Source organism: Notolepis coatsorum (assembly GCF_963971535.1).
Source record: "Notolepis coatsorum genome assembly, contig: SCAFFOLD_1378, whole genome shotgun sequence".
Classification (NCBI taxonomy): Eukaryota; Metazoa; Chordata; class Actinopteri; order Aulopiformes; family Paralepididae; genus Notolepis; species Notolepis coatsorum.
Genome location: NW_028173107.1, coordinates 12,501 through 20,000, shown reverse-complemented (window position 1 = coordinate 20,000; position 7,500 = coordinate 12,501). Strand labels below are relative to the sequence as shown.

The window sequence follows — 7,500 nt, the reverse complement described above, 5'->3', positions numbered from 1 at the left end:
CTCACGGACATCAGTCAGTCAGGCGGGCAGGCCTTCCCTCTTGTGGGCCGGCCCTGGCGCCTTTTGCTTTTTCCAAATCCAACAGTGCAAAAATGCTTCCGCATTCGTCACCGGAGATACCGTAGTGGCGTGCGGTAATGCGCCTTTCATTTTCCTTCACGCAGCGCCCAGCGGCGGCGTGCTCGCTCAGGTGCGTGCGTGCGCCGGCGTGCTCGCGAGGTGCTCGCGAGGTTCTCGCGCATGCGCATGAGATCCCGCCTTAACAATATATATAAGTCACCGCCCCTAATTCAGTATCCAGAAATAGCTCAATTGGCAAGACGCCATGGCTGTGGATCCTACAGCTAGTTGCTGGTGAGTTCGAATCCCGTCAAATATATTTTTTTTAACGTGATTTTTTTTTAACGTGTATTCTTTCGCCGGTTAAGGTTAGGCATGGTTAAGGTTAAGGTTAAGGTTAGGCATTGTTTCGGAGTTGGTTAAGGTTAGAACGGTTAAGTTTAGGCGCTGTTAAGGAGCTGGTTAAGGTTAGAGTTTGTCTTAGAGAATGGCAATATTCTTTCTATGGTTAAGGTTAGGCATGGTTAAGGTTAAGGTTAAGGTTAGGCATTGTTTCGGAGTTGGTTAAGGTTAGAACGGTTAAGTTTAGGCGCTGTTAAGGAGCTGGTTAAGGTTAGAGTTTGTCAAAGAGAATGGCAATAGACAGCCTATTTCCGCGCGACAGCTCCCAAAGCGGGCCTGAAAAGAAAGGCGCTTTACCGTAGTGGCGTGCGGTGACGAATGCTTCCGCATTTTTGCACTGTTGGATTTGGAAAAAGCCACACGCGGCCCTGGCAGGTCCGCCTGAATGCCTTCTACAACAGAACTGCGTTTCCGCGTCTCTGATTGGCCAGGTCATTTCTGGTCATGTGACATGTACGCCCAATCGTGGGAGCGCAAGTTTCTACACCGGTTAAGCTTAGGCGCTCTTTCGAAGTTGGTTAAGGTTAGAGTTTGTCTTAGAGCATGGCGATAGAACGCCAGGTAGTTTGCAGGCTGTTAGACCCGGAAATAGGCGCAGAACTTGCTGTCCCACGATTGGCGCACATGTCACATGACCTGGCCAATCAGAGCGCAAAACTCGAACACGGAAACGCAGTTCTGTTGTAGAAGGCATACACGCAGCAGGTCCAGCTAAACGGTTAAACCAGGCTTCTCATGTCATCAGACACTGGAGAGGAAACCAGGCTGAGGAGGAGCATCATTTACACAATGTGTCACTAACTGTACTAGGGGAGAGGGGATGTAAGGTCAAATCAAATCAAATCTAATGTATCTGTAAGGCCCGACAAACACACGTTAACGTCCCCGTGGGCCGGACTCGTCTTCTTTAAACAAGTCAAGAAGAAACATCCCAATAAATCAAGAGCAAAACAAAAACACCATGAAGTCCAAATCATTTTAATAAAATAAAGTAAATGAATGCAACACTCCCAGACATACCCCACGCGAAGTTAAGGAAAAACTCACTAAAACCTAGCAATAGAAAAAAATGCACCACAGGCAGTGTGGAGGAGAGAAACCTTAGAAGGGCCGTTCAAGGGGGGGGGATCTCCCTCTCTCCTAGTCTAGTCAGTGAGACATTGTGTAACCCATGCTTCTCAATAGAGCCACCAGCTCTATTTTTCAATCTTTCAAAATGTTCCGTTGCTATTGCATGCACTTATCTGTGTTTCAATCATTACACATATGTGTGCATGCTTACCAACTGTCTCGCCTGTTTTATTGCAACACTACTATCACCGACATCTAAGAAGGGGGTGTAAGGTCAACTGAGAAGGTTTACACCATAGATATATAACACTAGATGGCTCAATGCCGCGTACTTCACCTGTGGCCATCTTGCGAGGGTGGACTACTGCTTTAAGGTGATGATCTGCACAAACAAATATTTATTCTATTTTTCTATTATTCTACTATTCTTTTTTTTTTATCTACTTTTTCCTCCCATTTTCTATTTTTCTCCCATCCCAATTTCGTATCGTCCAATTCTACCCTCCCCTGTCTCGAACGTTGCTAGACCATGCCTCCCACAGGTCGGCTGCAATGTGGACGAAGCCTTGCATCACGTGTCCCTTCCGGTACACAAGGAGGCAGCCGTTGCATCTTTTCACCTGCACAGCGCGATCTCTCAGCGGCGGGGGTCTGCGTTTGGAGGGACACGCCGCCCCCGTCGCTTCCTGATTCTGCTGCGCAGGCGCACCAACCGACCTGTAGGAGTCGCTGTCCACAACGTCCGATCCCCACCCATCAGCTTCCCAACCCCCCTAACACTGCCAATTGTATTAGTATGAACGACCAGCCAAGATAGCAACGCGGAGAGCTGGGCTCGAACCCAGCGTATCCTTCATTGGTGGTGAGCGCCTTGCCCACTGCACCACCTAGCCGCCCACGTTATTCTACTATTCTGAATTTTCTTTTCAACGTGGTGTAGTCTTGGGTTCTATAGAGACATAATTCCCCATGGTATTGTTTTGATGTGTTGATGGGGCACTGTCACTTTAAGGAGGTTGTTTTTGGGTTGGGCTGAGAGGAGACGCCCTGTGTGGGGTTTCATTGATAAATGTTTGATTACTACGAGCTGTCAGAAGCTCGCACGGCATAGTTCTGACAGCGGTCACTTGTGCTACTGCGAAATAAATGACACGCGGCTTTGTGTTGTCAACTGATGTAGAAATTGTGCGTTTCTCTATTCCGACGATTTCGACAGTGGCATCCTTCCTCCCACAGGCTGTTGGGCAATGATCGCTTATCTCAAGATCAAAGAGACCAGAAGTGGGAATCTGATCACTCCTATTGGAAAGGAGTCGATGCATTAAAGTTGACGCCGTATATAATCTATAATACCGAGCATCCTTCAGTGTAAAAAGACGCACCGGACCAGTAATCACTGTTGATTATTCCGTCGTTTACTCCCCAGTGCTGTCTCTCATAACATAAGTGGTGCATGGCGGATAAATCCATTGAGTAATGTCCCTCTGCATGACAGTTCATTCAATTCACGAGTCCATTTCCCTGCACGCAGAGTGGAAATGGAGAAGTCATTTGCCACGACCCTTGTGCCCTTGTGCCTTGTGTCATCCGCCCAATGGGCCTGTCTTTTTAAAGCGGGACTCGGGAGCTAAACAGGTTAGCTAGCTCGGTCTTGCGGCGTGTCTGTTAGTCTTCAATGTACACAACAGTAGGGCTTCCACAGATACTGTTGGTTTGGCTGTCCTAGGGTTAGGGTTTGGCTGTCCTAGGTTTAGGCTTTGGCTGTAAGTACAATTAGAAATACCCAGATAAATGAGTACTCTGGTCAAAGTAAAAGTAGAGAAGTATTTTCTATTGAATGTACTTAAGTATCTAAAGTAAAAGTATGTTTGTGTGTTCCAGTGCTTGGGAGCATTCAATCCTTGATCCATTGACCTCTATAGGTTATATTAAAGTGGTATGTGGTCCAGTTATGCTGCTCTGATTAAAGGTTATGTTAAAGTGGTACAGTATGTGGTCCAGTTATGCTGCTCTGATTACGTCCTCTTGAAGTTAACAGGCTTCAAATGTGAAAGTATAGACTCTTCATACATTTTTACCATGTTTTCTTTTTTTTCATCTACTTTTTCTCCCCATTTTTCAGTTTTTTCTCCCATCCCCAATTTCGTATCGTCCAATTCTACCCTCCCCTGTCTCGAACGTTGTTAGACCATGCCTCCCACAGGCCGGCTGCAATGTGGACCAAGCCTTGCATCACGTGTCCCCTCCGGTACTCGAGGAGGCAGCCGTCGCATCTTTTCACCTGCACAGCGCGATCTCTCAGCGGCGAGGGTCTGCGTGGGAGGGACACGCCGCCCCCGTCGCTTCCTGATTCTGCTGCGCAGGCGCACCAACCGACCTGTAGGAGTCGCTGTCCACAACGTCCGATCCCCACCCACCAGCTTCCCACCCCTAACACCGCCAATTGTGTTAGTATGAACGATCAGCCAAGCTGGTAGCAATGTGGAGAGCTGGGCTCGAACCCAGTATCTCCTGCATTAGTGGCGAGCGCCTTGCCCACTGCGCCACTTAGCCGCCCATTTTTACCATGTTTTCTATGTAAAATCTTTTCCTTCAAAGTAACTAGTAACTGATAAAAGATACTGGTAACTAGTAACTGGTTCAGATAAATGTAGTGGAGTAAAAAAGTACAATATTTCCTTTGAAATGTAGTGGAGTAAAAGTATTAAGTTCCCTAAAATGAAAATACTCACGTAAAGTACAAGTAGCTGGAGATTGTACTTAAGTACAGTACTTGAGTAAAAAAAAATACTTAGTTACTTTCCACCACTGTTGTTTCTGCAAACGCACGATTTTAATTAGTTAAATTGACTGCATTAATATAGCAGCTTTTATCCAAAGTACAGCTTCGGCCTCGCATTCACCCGCTCACTCACACACTCACCCGTTCACTCTCACATTCACCCGTTCACTCACACATTCACCCGTTCACTCACACATTCACCCGTTCACTCACACACTCACCCGTTCACTCACACACTCACCCGTTCACTCTCACATTCACCCGTTCACTCACACACTCACCCGTTCACTCTCACATTCACCCGTTCACTCACACACTCACCCGTTCACTCACACATTCACCCGTTCACTCACACACTCACCCGTTCACTCACACATTCACCCGTTCACTCACACACTCACCCGTTCACTCTCACATTCACCCGTTCACTCACACACTCACCCGTTCACTCTCACATTCACCCGTTCACTCTCACATTCACCCGTTCACTCACACATTCACCCGTTCACTCACACACTCACCCGTTCACTCACACACTCACCTGTTCACTCACACATTCACCCGTTCACTCACACACTCACCCGTTCACTCACACACTCACCCGTTCACTCACACACTCACCCGTTCACTCACACACTCACCCGTTCACTCACACACTCACCCGTTCACTCACACACTCACCCGTTCACTCACACACTCACCCGTTCACTCACACACTCACCCGTTCACTCACACACTCACCCGTTCACTCACACGCTCACCCGTTCACTCACACACTCACCCGTTCACTCACACACTCACCCGTTCACTCACACACTCACCCGTTCACTCACACACTCACCCGTTCACTCACTCACTCACTCGTTCACTCACACACTCACCCGTTCACTCACACACTCACCCGTTCACTCACACACTCACCCGTTCACTCACACATTCACCCGTTCACTCACTCACACACTCACCCGTTCACTCACACACTCACCCATTCACTCACACACTCACCCGTTCACTCACTCACTCACCCGTTCACTCACACACTCACCCGTTCACTCACACATTCACCCGTTCACTCACACACTCACCCGTTCACTCACACATTCACCCGTTCACTCACACACTCACCCGTTCACTCACACACTCACCCGTTCACTCACACATTCACCCGTTCACTCACACATTCACCTGTTCACTCACACACTCACCCGTTCACTCACACACTCACCCGTTCACTCACACATTCACCCGTTCACTCACTCACACATTCCCCCGTTCACTCACACACTCACCCGTTCACTCACACACTCACCCGTTCACTGACACACTCACCCGTTCACTCACACACTCACCCGTTCACTCACACACTCACCCGTTCACTCACACACTCACCCGTTCACTGACACACTCACCCGTTCACTCACACGCTCACCCGTTCACTCACACGCTCACCCGTTCACTCACACGCTCACCCGTTCACTCACACGCTCACCCGTTCACTCACACACTCACCCGTTCACTCACACACTCACCCGTTCACTCACACATTCACCCGTTCACTCACACACTCACCCGTTCACTCTCACATTCACCCGTTCACTCACACACTCACCCGTTCACTCTCACATTCACCCGTTCACTCTCACATTCACCCGTTCACTCACACATTCACCCGTTCACTCACACACTCACCCGTTCACTCACACACTCACCCGTTCACTCACACATTCACCCGTTCACTCACACACTCACCCGTTCACTCACACACTCACCCGTTCACTCACACACTCACCCGTTCACTCACACACTCACCCGTTCACTCACACACTCACCCGTTCACTCACTCACTCACTCGTTCACTCACACACTCACCCGTTCACTCACACACTCACCCGTTCACTCACACACTCACCCGTTCACTCACACATTCACCCGTTCACTCACTCACACACTCACCCGTTCACTCACACACTCACCCGTTCACTCACACACTCACCCGTTCACTCACTCACTCACCCGTTCACTCACACACTCACCCGTTCACTCACACATTCACCCGTTCACTCACACACTCACCCGTTGACTCACACATTCACCCGTTCACTCACACACTCACCCGTTCACTCACACACTCACCCGTTCACTCACACATTCACCCGTTCACTCACACATTCACCTGTTCACTCACACACTCACCCGTTCACTCACACACTCACCCGTTCACTCACACACTCACCCGTTCACTCACACATTCACCCGTTCACTCACACACTCACCCGTTCACTCACACATTCCCCCGTTCACTCACACACTCACCCGTTCACTCACACACTCACCCGTTCACTCACACACTCACCCGTTCACTCACACACTCACCCGTTCACTCACACACTCACCCGTTCACTCACACACTCACCCGTTCACTGACACACTCACCCGTTCACTCACACGCTCACCTGTTCACTCACACGCTCACCTGTTCACTCACACGCTCACCCGTTCACTCACACACTCACCCGTTCACTCACACACTCACCCGTTCACTCACACACTCACCCGTTCACTCACACACTCACCCGTTCACTGACACACTCACCCGTTCACTCACACGCTCACCCGTTCACTCACACACTCACCCGTTCACTGACACACTCACCCGTTCACTCACACGCTCACCCGTTCACTCACACGCTCACCCGTTCACTCACACACTCACCCGTTCACTCACACACTCACCCGTTCACTCACACACTCACCCGTTCACTCACACATTCACCCGTTCACTCACACATTCCCCCGTTCACTCACACATTCCCCCGTTCACTCACACACTCACCCGTTCACTCACACATTCACCCGTTCACTCACACATTCCCCCGTTCACTCACACGTTCACCCGTTCACTCACACATTCACCCGTTCACTCACACACTCACCCGTTCACTCACACACTCACCCGTTCACTCACACGCTCACCCGTTCACTCACACACTCACCCGTTCACTCACACATTCACCCGTTCACTCACACACTCACCCGTTCACTCACACACTCACCCGTTCACTCACACACTCACCCGTTCACTCACACACTCACCCGTTCACTCACACGCTCACCCGTTCACTCACACACTCACCCGTTCACTCACACACTCACCCGTTCACTCACACACTCACCCGTTCACTCAC

The 7,500-nt window shown here is 49.8% G+C and overlaps 1 pseudogene across 1 annotated transcript in view; it reads left to right on the top strand.

Annotated features, from left to right (window-relative positions):
• LOC311247889 (rabphilin-3A-like) overlaps window positions 1–7,500 on the top strand; it is a 41,284-nt pseudogene that overhangs the window by 23,912 nt on the left and 9,872 nt on the right. The window lies entirely within an intron of this gene.